This window comes from Schistocerca americana, chromosome X (genome assembly GCF_021461395.2).
Source record: "Schistocerca americana isolate TAMUIC-IGC-003095 chromosome X, iqSchAmer2.1, whole genome shotgun sequence".
Taxonomy (NCBI): domain Eukaryota; kingdom Metazoa; phylum Arthropoda; class Insecta; order Orthoptera; family Acrididae; genus Schistocerca; species Schistocerca americana.
The window spans coordinates 579240795-579253825 of NC_060130.1; the positions used below are offsets into that span (position 1 = coordinate 579240795).

The 13031-nt window shown below is 40.4% G+C and overlaps 1 non-coding gene across 1 annotated transcript; it reads left to right on the forward strand.

Moving 5' to 3' along the window:
• Positions 1-4832: 4832 nt before the first annotated feature.
• Trnat-ugu lies at positions 4833-4907 on the forward strand. Its single transcript has one exon. It is a non-coding gene; the product is annotated as a tRNA-Thr (tRNA).
• Positions 4908-13031: the final 8124 nt, after the last annotated feature.

A 13031-nucleotide genomic window follows, 5' to 3' on the forward strand; every position in this document is an offset into this window, starting at 1 on the left:
CGTGTGATCGGCCAATTCCAACCTTGAGACATTTTCGAGCAGGTATCATAAGTTTCCAGCTTCGGTTTTCATTGTAAACGTACCAGCGATGAATTACAAGGTTGAAATTGGCCTATTGCACAGATAATTAAAAGAATACAGCATACTTGAGCCATGTTTTCATTCTCAATTCTCTTTGAACTAATCCATTCTTATTGATTTATTGTGATGTTAGTGTCACTAATAGTTACCCCAACAGGCTATATTCTGCAAACAAGTAATAAGAAATGCCTCTTGTTTAGAGGTACACTTCATACAGTGTATAAAATTTTTATGTACTCATACTCATGTGTGACTTACTATGCACATTCCCTGTTTTCGATAGGCTTTTAAAAAGGCCACGGGCGATTACATCCACAGTTCTTATCCGATACCGATATTATCAGAACAGTGAATCAGTCCGTAATACTTCACACACATCCGTTATGTTATGCTGTATCGTACTGCTTTCATCAATTATAGAAAATGTTTAGCAGCGAAAATTTTACGTTGAACTCAAATATGCAGTTTTCTCCTTTCGCGTCCCCGCAGAAATTGTATGCTTCTTTTTTAAAAATAATTATTGTGAGATTATTTTATTGTTAAGTATTAATAAATTATCGCATTCTTATCATTATTCTTCCTATTGAATTTTGTGTGTTAACTGAAAGGTCTTTGCTTTACTTGCGAATGAATGGAGAACTAATGAAGATATGTTCCGTCTTTGCAACTAAATGAAATGCAATTTGTTTTTGACACACGCGTTTCGCTCCTTTTATTTGTGAACCACCTTCACTGGCCTGTAATACATCTTTCATTTTTGTGCACTTAATGAATGCGTTATGTAGTAGTTACAATATGTTACTATGTTACAATTTCTTACGTTTTTGTCTTGCTTTTCAGATTAGAAACAACTTTTGTAGCACAAATTTCGTGAGGTTAAATAATAGTTTCGTGTTACCATTTCCAATGTTGTTACTCCATGTCGTAACTAACAAACATGAGAAAATGTAACTTAGTAACGTATTGTAACTACCACATAATACATTTAGCATATGAATGAAAAAAAACAGGAACTGCAGGCCACTGAAGATGCTTCATAAATAAAAGAAGCAAAACGTTTATTTCAAAAACAAACTATCTTTCATTTAGATGCAACGGTGGAACACAATTGCTGGAATTTGGAAGTAACAAGGGAACGACGGAAAGCGGAAATGATGACGTATGGAAAATTGTTTTATGCTAACAATGACGTCAACGTTTTCCTTTCATACTGATGATGCTCATCGTGATGACACTGGTATCTAGTCACACACCTGCCAGGTTCTCAGTGCCATTTCCCATATTTGAATTATCGACGCATCATCACACAGTGAATTACTATGTTCATCTCTGTTGTACAAATAAAGTGCTCCATTATTAAGTCAAAAACATTAACAACAACACGAAAAGAAACCGTAAATGACGAGTTCGTTAGAGAAGGAGGAAGCTCGTACAAGACAAGGGTGAGGAAGGCAACTGGATGTGTTCTTTACAATGGAATCATCCTAGAATTTGCTGTACACTATTTAGGGAACCTTAAATCTGAAAAACCGGGCACAATTTTGATCTCAATCCTATGGAATGCGAATCTAGTCTCTCCAGCTCATAGAAAGTTTGAAATGGGATACTCTTGCAGATAGACGACTCGCTAAACGGAAGGGGATGCTTACTACATTCCGATCTTCGCCGAGGATGCAGAGCATATATTATTACCCACAAACTTCTAAATCGCACAATGATCACCATTCAAAGATAAGGGAAATTAGAGCTCGTACTGAGGCGTTCAGAGAGACGTTTTTCCCTCGTGCGATCCGCGAGTGGAACAGAGGGGGTAAATATGACTTTGGCGTGAATTGTACCCTCCGCCACACACCGCTTAGTGGCTAGCGGAGTATATATATGTAGATGTATATGTAGAACTGCTCAGCTACCGCACTCGTTTATCAACACTGAAGAAATGCCCATGGTGTGTTGACGTGGCTGACAGAGTGATAAAATTGTAACAACGTAATGCATGAGACATTTCAAATCGTTTACCATTTTGGGGCAACTCTGTGCGCTTATAGAGAATATTTTTAGCTTTGAAATGCACAGTTAGATACACGGTGTCAGTCAGCAAACGTCCTAAAGGCTGTTCTTCAGCTGTTTCGGAATTCTACCTCCATCATCCCTGACGATGCAGTCCATCAAGGGATTCTTTTTAGCAATAATGACTTATTGAGAAGAAAGTGCAACAGTCGTGCTGAAAAAGATTTGCACTTTGATAACAGTTTCTTAAACACTGTAGAGAAAGGGGTGAATTATTGATCAGATTTCATTATCAATAGGCTTTGAGCAAGCTTAAAAAAATTAATAATCCACAAGTGTTCAATTTCCCTGTGGCACACTCGTATTCTCTACAAATGTTCCTTGGAGTAGTTGAGAACTTCCCTCTGTAATGTATTATTTATTCGCTTAATCCCACAATTATTTCGTGTTTTGTTAATTCGTTAGTTTATTTTGTTCATGAATGTTCTAATTCATCACTCTCTAATTCGTTCTACGACGAAGTAGCTTCGGCCATTGTGTGACGGAATCTGACAAACAAAACATGTCTTGCACATTCAGAGGACTTCATCAGATACCTTTCGTTCCATTATCGAGCGCCGCCACAATCTGTGCTATGAAAATGCAACGGCAGCGCTGTAGCACTTGAGTTATGGAAATGGAATCGTAGTTAAACACGTACAGTGATTGTCATTTAAGTTTCTTTACTTCTGTTAGATAATAAAGGCGAATAATTTGCTTGCTCCATAGACGGTCTTGTCTGCTACCAGTTTAGGGGACTGATGACCATAGATGTTAAGTCCCATAGTGCTCAGAGCCATTGCTACCAGTTTCTTCTCCCGTTCATTTTAGCCACATTTAGTTTAAGACAACTGAAGTTCCCAGTGTTTGCATGATCTTAAAAAAGTCTACGAAAAATCTGAGTGGGGATAGCCCTAGGGGGTGGGGGAGGTGGGGGAAGGGGGGAACTGAAGACTGCTCATCACGTATACGAATGAAAGAATATTTTCCTTCCTCTTTTTTAAAGCAGTAAGCAGCTCAGTATTTCATTATGATGCTTCTCAAAAGCCTGCAAACAATTTTCGTGGAAGATCACCATCGACGAAAGGACTTTGAGTTGAATTCAATTTTAGGTTACTCAATACTCGATGTTCCAAATCAAAGGCAGTAGAACGCCGAACATCCGTTCCCGAACCTGTCAAGGCCGAGACGTGCGGCCATAGTTGTGCGACGTCGTGGGTGCATTCGGTCAGCGCATGTGATTGGCTGTCCCATCCGGTGCCCGCGGCAGTGGCTGTTGTGGACGCTGATAGTTTCCCCCTTCCACCTGCTCCCGGTCTGTTCAATCTCGGATGTGCCCACACATCGAACCATCCCTTGCCGGATAGCGCTTTGGGCGCCAGGGCAGACTGATTGTGCTGGGGCAGATATTGGTCGTAAAAGGGAATTAATTCTGGGAAAACCGTACGCTGTAGCTTACTGTTGCCTCCTACCGTTATTAACTCCCTCGCTGACATTGAAAAACCTTCGAATATTATGTGGGAGGAATGTGCTTTCTTAACATCCATTTTGAACCAAATAATATACGTCTTGTCACGAATTTCAGATAAAAGCTGAGCTGTTTTATAACCATTTCCCGCAGATTAGTTGTTTCTTAGATGTGGTATGTGGATGTAATAACATTCTTTAGAAGTTAGATTACTTAAAGTTATTTATCAAATGAGTAGAGCCTTACATCTCTTGAGAAGAGGGAATGTACACAGTAAAGTGACGCATCAGTATGAAAAGGTAAGTATTTTATATACAAAGTGTAATTTCCAAGAAGAGGCATTTCTTGCTGCTTGCTTTTCAAAATACGGCCTGTTCGCTATTAGTGAAACTCACAGCACAATAAATGAACAAGAATTGATTAGTTCAACCTGATATTAACTCACAGAATAGCTCGATCACCTGCAACCAAAGTAATACCTGCATTACATCAATTAAAATCTAACTATGTAATGCGGATTGCGCTTACGTGAGTACCACTTATGATATTCTGACGAGTGCAGAAAGAAACTGAATGCTTAATTAGAGTGAATAAAAGATTGTTTAGTTAGTTTCATGTTAATTATTAAGTGAAAAACTTTATTTCGAGATAAATTGATAGTGCAGAAATAAAACCTAATAATAAGGTTAGATCAGTATTGGGGCTGTTAAATGGTACAAAATTTACCAGATAACCACAGGTCGGTAAAGTACTTTCATTGAGCTGTGGCTATAAAACAGCTGCCAACTAGCGACGAGCGCGCAGATGTTAATGATCGTGAAGAAATAGTTATAAGAACTGATATGATAATTAAATAGACACCCTAGCTGCAAGCAGGCGTTGATACACTTCATTGAAGTGTATCAACGCCTGCTTGCAGCTAGGGTGTCTATTTAATTATCATTTCATTTCTAGCAAAGCTGCATGGTCATCCACGGTAACTGTTCTTTCGGGAACAGATACTACCGTCATATATAGTTAAAAAAATGGGTCCCCGGCCTTTGACCTTCTTGTGCGAACGCACACGCTATGCCCGAACTCGTAGTGGACTTGGTAGATTAATCTGCCACGAGTAATGAGTGTAATGGGCAAACATCTATTAGGCGCACTACGAATGTAGTGTTGTGGACGTGTTGAGAATGTGGATCTCACGGGGAGCGTGCAAGGTATAAGTCCCTGCAGACACACTATCCTCTGTGCCTGCGGTGGCTCAGATGGATAGAGCGTCTGCCATGTAAGCAGGAGATCCCGGGTTCGAGTCCCGGTCGGGGCACACATTTTCAACATGTCCCCAATTAAGTGTATCAACGCCTGCTTGCAGCTAGGGTGTCTATTTAATTATCATTTCATTTCTAGCAAAGCTGCATGGTCATACATGGTAACTGTTCTTTCGGGAACAGATACTACCGTCATATATAGTTAAGTTATAAGAACACTAGGGTCACAACAATGATTCGCTAAACACCAGTAATTTTCGAGAGCGTTAGCCAATCATTTCTTTGTGGATATCAGATTTGTACCAATGTTGGAGGCAGAAATTTCGACAATTTATTTTTTTTAAAAACTGATGTGGGAGAATTAGAATGTTAGTCAATTTCATGTTTCTCTTTCTCAGTGTCTTAGTTGACTGATGTCATAGTTTACTGCATACTGGTCAGAATAAAAGTTCATAACACTTTCCTATACCAGGAAAAATTAAAACGTGTGGGATTTAAATTTCTTCATTAAAGCACATCGCACCTTAAAGTATCACACGTAGAACTGCTGATTGCAGTTATTATCTAATCAAATTAATAAAATCGCCGTGCTTCTATGATAGTCGATACAACAGTCAAGCTTTACCCATCAACCATCAGAGAAAAGTCATACAAATCCAACCGTAGAGCTATATTTAGTTCCAATAGCTATGATTGTTTAGCTCAAATAATTATCTTTAGCTGTTTTGGTGAGTAGCTGCTATCTTTATTATTAGCTGGGGCATTTCAAGTTAAATGCACATTCTGTTACTTTCTCGTCGATGTTTGATTGCTGCTGTTTGTTCATAGCTCCGTACTGAAGCACTTCCGACCTATAGTTATTCGACGTCACCTTATTAGGCCCTGACCTTATCAGACTTTTTTATTCTCCTGTACCTTGAATAGACAGTTTGTGAAAGCAGTTAAAATCTTTCAACTCAGCAACAAACGTTTAATGAGTACCTGTTTGAAACAGAAGAAATGAGTTTATGTCTTTTCATCTTGTTCATAAATGAAACAGTCTCTCAGCAGAAAATTTTTAAGAAATGGTCTTGACTGTTACTTCCTCTTAATTCGTAGCCTTTATTAATCTGCAAAATGTATTCTGCTACAGGCGTTATAAACACCCACGAAAAGTACTCATTACTTTCTCGAAAAATATCTGAAAATCACTGTTTTAACATTAAAATTATAATTCTCAAGTCTATTTACAATAATATGTGACATATATTTTGAAACTCTGGAAATTTCATGCCTTAAAATTGACATTTTTTATTTATGTTTATTGGTGTGGCTCAAATTGTGGTACAGACCTTCTTGCTTAACGCAATTTCGACGGCTTTCACGTCAAATGTCTTAAATGTATCAGTTAGGTGGTAGAAAAGTGTGTGTGTGTGTGTGTGTGTGTGTGTGTGTGTGTGTGTGTGTGTGTGAGGTATAATGTCAATGATGATGAGGAGGAGGATGAGGATGAGGATAAGGATGGTAATGAGATATCCTAATCCTCTGTTAATAACGACACTTCGTCTTTCATTGCTGAAAGTTGATGACTGATCAGAATCCTCTTAACACTGTAACTCCATTTTCTCGGTCTCCTGCATCTCGGAGGAGCTGTCCCCATGTGTGGTGTGTCTTCTCCTCTATCTGGTCCATCTATAGTTTCGGTGATCACCCCTACAATTTTTCCTTTCGACTTTGCCGTGGGTGATCTCCTTCTTCAATTTATCCTCCTGTTGTCGAATTCTGTGACCAAAGAACTGCAGGATTTCTTGAAAACAAACGCTGGACAATCTGTTTTCCGACCTGAGATCTTGAAGGATTAATTTGTTGGTCCGTTTGTCCATTCATGACACACTGAGGTTACAGAAGTCATGTGATTCATCCTAATACCGTTTCGGACCTCATGTGGTCCGGTGTAGTGCAGCATATCGACTTGGTACGGACTCAACAAGTCGTTCGAAGTATCCTGCAGAAATATTGAGCAGTTCATAAATGCAGAAGTGTTGCCGGTGCAGGCTTTTGGGGTTCTAGGCGCTCAGTCCGGAACTGCGCGACTGCTACGGTCGCAGGTTCGAATCCTGCCTCGGGCATGGATGTGTGTGATGTCCTTAGGTTAGTTAGGTTTAATTAGTTCTAAGTTCTAGGCGACTGATGACCTCAGAAGCTAAGTCGCATAGTGCTCAGAGCCATTTGAAGCAGGCTTTTGTGCATGATCTTACCTCTCTGTTATGTTCCATAAATGTTCGGTGGCATTCATGTCAGGCTACATGGGTGGCTAAGTGATTCGCTTGAATTGTCCAGATCGTTCTTTAAACCAGTCTCAAACAGTTGTGGCACGGTGATATGGTGCATTGCCATCCATAAAAATTTCATTGTTGTTTGGGAACATGAAGTCCGTGAATGGCAGCAAATGGTCTTCAAGTAGTCGAACATAACCATTTCCAGTCAATGATCGGTTCAGTTGGCCAAAGGATCCAGGCCACTCCATGTAAACACAGCCCACATCATTATGGAGCCACCACCAGCTTCAATAGTGCCTTGTTGACAACCCGGTTTCATACTTTCGTGGGATTTGCGCATCACTTACCAACTGAAATCGGGACTCATCTGATCAGAGCACGGTTTTCGAGTCATCTGGGGTCCAACCGATATGGTCACGAGCCCAGGAGAGGCGCTGCAGACGATGTAGTGCTTTTTGCAAAAGAACTCGTGTCTGTCGTCTGCCCTTTAACGCCAAATTTCGCCACACAGTCCAAACGGATACGTTCGTCGCACGTCCCACGTTGATTTCTGCGATTATTTCACACATTGTTCAAACGCCGCTGCTCTCGGTCGTTAAGTGGAAGCCGTCGACCACTGCTTTGTCCGCGGTGAGAGGTAATGCATGAAATTTGGTTATCGGCAGACTCTTGACGCTGTGGATCTCGGAATATTGATTTCCCTAACTATTTCTAAAATGGGATGTCCCACGCGTCTAGCCCCAACTACCATTCCGCGTTCAGTCTGTTAATTCGAGTCGTGCGGCCATAATCACATCGGAAACCTTTTCACATAAATCACCTGATTGCGATTAAGAGCTCCACCAATGCACTGCCCTTTTATACGTTGTGTACGTGATACTACCGCTATTTATATATGTGCATATTGCTATCCCATTACTTTCGTCACCTAGCGTATTCTCCGCCACCTCCTATATGCTCGCATATCAAAATGAAATTCTTCTGCGGTCCCTTTCATTTATTGTCCACCTTTCAACGTCATGAATGAAAACTGGAAACGCCAGAGATTCGGCACCCTCAATTTGGTATGTCTGGTTAGGGCTCGGTCTTTACAAAGCACTGTCAGCTTTGAAGTACCATTCTCTCCAGAACAATTCTACATCGTATTTCGTGCGTAGGGCCATACTTTTTCTGAACCACTGGGCGCAGGAAGGTAAATTGATCAACTTCTTCATATTCTGATAGTACTTCAGTAGCTGTTAGTGACTCACCTCTGTCAGTTGTCATGATCTTAGACTTTCCCTTATTAACTGACAATCCAAGTTTCTCACTTTCCCTCTAACTCTATCCTGTATTTCCTTCATTTCCACTTGTGATACTACGTAGAATGTGGTGCTATCAGAAAATCTTAAATAACTGATTCTTTGTCCACCAATTCGGTTTCCACCAGTTGAGCCATGAATACATTTTGTCGTAACACATTCCCCGGGGATGTTAAATAGAACTGGTGATGTAATGCACCCTGTCCAAGTCCTTTACATGGCTCTAAATGACTTGAAACAATCTTATCTAGTCTTATTGCTGCCTTGCTATCAGAGTAAAGTTTTCTAATAAGGGTAATAAGACGATCAGAAGGGCCAATTTCTGCTAGCATGTTCCACAATACTTCACATCGCACACAGTCGAAAGCCTTGTTATAGTCCTAGAAACAAAGAACTAAAGATGTATTGAATTCTCTACATTTCTCAGTCTGACAGTGAGAATGTGCTGTCGTGTTACTTTATTATACACAGACGTAGCTTGATTTGGTGATATTTCTTTATGTAAAGTCTCTCTCAGGCTTTCATGGATAACATTTAGACTAATCTTGCTGGCATGTGCAATAAATGAAACGCTTCTGTAATTCTCACGACACCGAGTTTGACGTCCCCATATCATGGATGGATGAGTTTCAACAGGTCATATGTCCTTGTTCCATGTGGTAAAGTATGGATTTAAATCCAGGACACATCCGCAAAGTCTGGCGGTCAGAGATTTTAGATCACCACATCATCTCTTGCCAGCCAAATAATGGATTCTTATCAGCTATCTCATGGTCCAATGGCACTACACAGGCAAGCATATGTGGCATGGGTTGAAGAGATGGATTAGCTGAGACACGATAATATTTTATTTCCAGATGATCAATAAAGCAAGTCAGATTATGAGACAACTGCCTAGATTTATTTAGAGGAAATAAGAAAAATTGTTTTCTGTGAGAATGCTGAGGCTGGCGTCAATGTAATGGGTTGGTTTAGTAGATTAACGTCTTCGTATCATTTCCAACCTTGTATGATGTAGTTCTTACGAAGTAAGATTTGTCTCAGTACAGTACTAGAAATATTTTGCAATCGTGTCTGGCATTTTCATTTATCCAGATTAATTGAGAGCACTATCCGTTCTAAGCAACTGTAGTCTGCGAATCTGGTGGTGGCGATAAATGTTACTCCGCATTTTGTTTCTCCGCTTCATTTTTCTTGCTTATGATGTTGTAATGAGTTTTTGTTAACTGTCCCATACTTCTTACTGTGTTCGAGTGCCTGTCATTTAATGGGACTTATATTTTAGCACATTTAGTGAAACTGTATCTTTTGAATTATTATCAAATGTGACGACAGATTCTTACATTTTGTGGTAAAACTCGGTTTCTTAGCAGTCTCTAATCTAGCTGAATTATTTATCCCTGTGGGTAATAGTGGAGTGTTTGCGTTATGAAAAATTTGTTCATAAGGATTTGCAAGGAAAAAGATCGATATGAGCTACACCACTAGAAGCTGCCCCTTCCACCATACGTACATACTTGTATCTGTATTCTCCGGAAAGGGGATTACATTGGTAATTTCTTTACTCATAACATTAATACTGGTCCGTTGTGAGTTAATGTAGATGTTTTATATTTTGGCGATAGTTTGAAAGGACGTATGAACGCGGAGCAGTTACCATTTGGAAGCAGTAACCAAAGTTAAAATACTTTTCTTCTTTTCGTGGCCTTTATCTCGCATCTTCACTGGGCAGACATTTTATTTTTGGATTCGAAAATGTTTGTGAATGGAAGATGGTAGTCAGGTCCGCCGGATGCTGCCCCCTCCCCCCGTAAATTACCCCCACCCTCACCCTTCCAAACCCACGATGGGGACGGAATTTTGTGCACCCCAAGTATCTGAGTCTTGTGTTATCCCTGTCCCATGTGAAAGTGTGCGACCGTTTTCTGCAGTGCTTGCGACAAGCGCAACTGAGGCGGGACGTTGGTACTAGTCTGGTATTCACTTAGTTGGACGTGGGAAACCGCCTAATCCATGCATGCAGGCCGGCACACCGGCCCTCGTTGTTAATTCGTCGGGTGAATTCGATCCGTGGCCTCCGCGCCTTCCGAGCGCGGTATGTTAACGCACGGCGGGTAACCAAAATGAAAATACTGCTGGTGAATCATGTATGCAAATCAGAAAGTAGAACAATAAGAGATCAGTACTGTCAAATTCCATAATTCAACGTTGATTGTTGACAAGTATTTTTAAATCTGTTCCAACTTTTAACTAAATAAAGATTACAGTGAAAGCTTACCGTCCAGTTTCTGAGCACTAGAGTATAGAAGCATACGCTAAAAGAAGTTGAAAGACCAAGTAATTACTGTAGTTTGTTTATGAATTACAAGAAAACTGTGTTTGTCGGTAGAATATTGGTGGGCAGTTACACAGAAAACTAAATAAACAATTTGGCACTATATAGCAGGCCGGCCGCGGTGGCCGTGTGGTTCTAGGCGCTCCAGCCCGGAGCCGCGCTGCTGCTACGGTCGCAGGTTCAAATTCTGCCTCGGGCATGGGTGTGTGTGATGTCCTTAGGTTAGTTAGGTTTAAGTAGTTCTAAGTTCTGGGGGACTGATGACCACAGCAGTTGAGTCCCATAGTGCTCACAGCCATTTGAACCTACTATACAGCACTGTGGGATAAGCGAGATATTGCATTAGAAATAGTGACGAAAGAATATTGGTTTGGTCCTTGTTCGTGTTGTTTACCACGGCTTATTCACCTCCTGAAATCGAGCCGCGAGCGCCGCTCTGAATAATACTCACGAGGGGAGCAGCCGAATAGGATGCTTGTTCGTCGCTCGAGAGGAGGAAAGCAGTATCTCTCCTTTTACTTAATTGGTCAAATCTATAATGTTTTGAGTAACGGGTTATTTGTTAGCGGTCTCGAAGCAGAGACCTCTTCCATTAAAACTACGCAGTTTGAAATATTTCAAGGAGTTATTTACTAAGCTACAAACGTATTTTTTGGTATATCCGGTTTATGTAGATGACATGTGTTCCCACAGTAAGTCGTATCAAAACTGTAAGTGTGTTGTTTTTGTCTCTTCTTGTCTAGTTGCCTTAATTTGATTTTGTGTCGTTCCGTCTGTCTTGTTTTTTATATACTTAGAAGTAACCCTTCATTTTCTATAGTGTGTACATGTATTGTGATACAAACTGTACACAGGGGGGGGGGGGGGGGGGATACAGAGAGAGCAGATTTAGGCCAAATTTCACCTGCTTCGTGTAATCACTCCGTAGCTCTCACAGACGCCACATAAAGCGAGAGACATTCGAAACTTGAATTAGTTGCTATGTTTATCATGAAACTATGATTTTAGACGATGAAGAATAACAGTAAGAAGAGACTTTATCTACATAGGGCTCCATAACTGACAAATTCTGCTTTTCATATGAGTGTCAGAGCACTAAATTTATAGAGAGCGGACTACCTGAATAGGTGAGCGAGATATTTACTAAAATTTGCATAAAAGCTTCATTTAATTCCTCATATACATGTCTTACTTATACACTAACCAAGTAACATAGCACCACATGCAACGTACGTGGATGTTACAGGGTAGCCTGTTGCATTATGAAATAGCTTGCATTGCAGGGACGATGGCAGATCAGAACATAAACTATGCCCGTGATGAATATCTATTCTTTTGTACTCTTCAAACAGTAACTGCCTCTGATGACGTATTGACGACTGGAAGAGTATCTAAAAATACTAAAATACCAAATTCGCGATGAGCGAACCTGTATTGCATAACATAGCCGAATATAAATCGACGTATGACTAACAGGAAAAGAAGCCAAGAAAAATCTAAACTGATGAGACGTTATTTCTGAGATCGGCTTTCCTGTTGTTGGCACTGTAACAAATCATAACGGAAAGGGGTGCAGGAGAAATTCGATTAAATTAGGGTAAACGTGACCTAATAAGTCAGCAGCGAAGATTGCAGTAGACTACGAGAGAGGAAAATTATCGGATGCATCATGGATATAATTACTGTTTCGATATAAAATGGCTACTGATCCAACAATCCTGAACGATGACAAAACAGCTGTAGCAAAATAAATGTGGATGGCAACTTGTTGTCTATTCCGTCTTGCTCTTGGAAACTATTGTCGTTGTTTTTTTTATGGGCATTACACACACGTGTGCAATAGTCACTTGCCTAGATGCGCTGGCGTACAAAACGAGTGTCTGAAATTAACTTTCGTGAAGTTACACTGAAGTCACCGCGATTCATAATGGTCTCCTGAACATTAAAAAACAGACGGACATGGTTCTTAATGAGGTGCGTCATCACTACGAATGGCAATACATGTCGAAAGCTATCGTTATGATGGTCCAATTCTTATGGGATTGGGAGGCATAGGGCCTAAACCAGCATGGGCGTACTAACCTCCAGATCTTTGAATACGGTACATTCATTATTCAACGTTATTCTGACATTGAATATTTTCACCGTGTGCACATTTTCAAGGGTGAATTCAACCCTAAACTTATTTTTAAAGATGACAGAGCGCGATCACATCAAACAGCACAGGTGGAGGAGCTCTTGGAAAGAGAGAACATTCGGTGGATAAATTCGCATGCACCTTCCCCG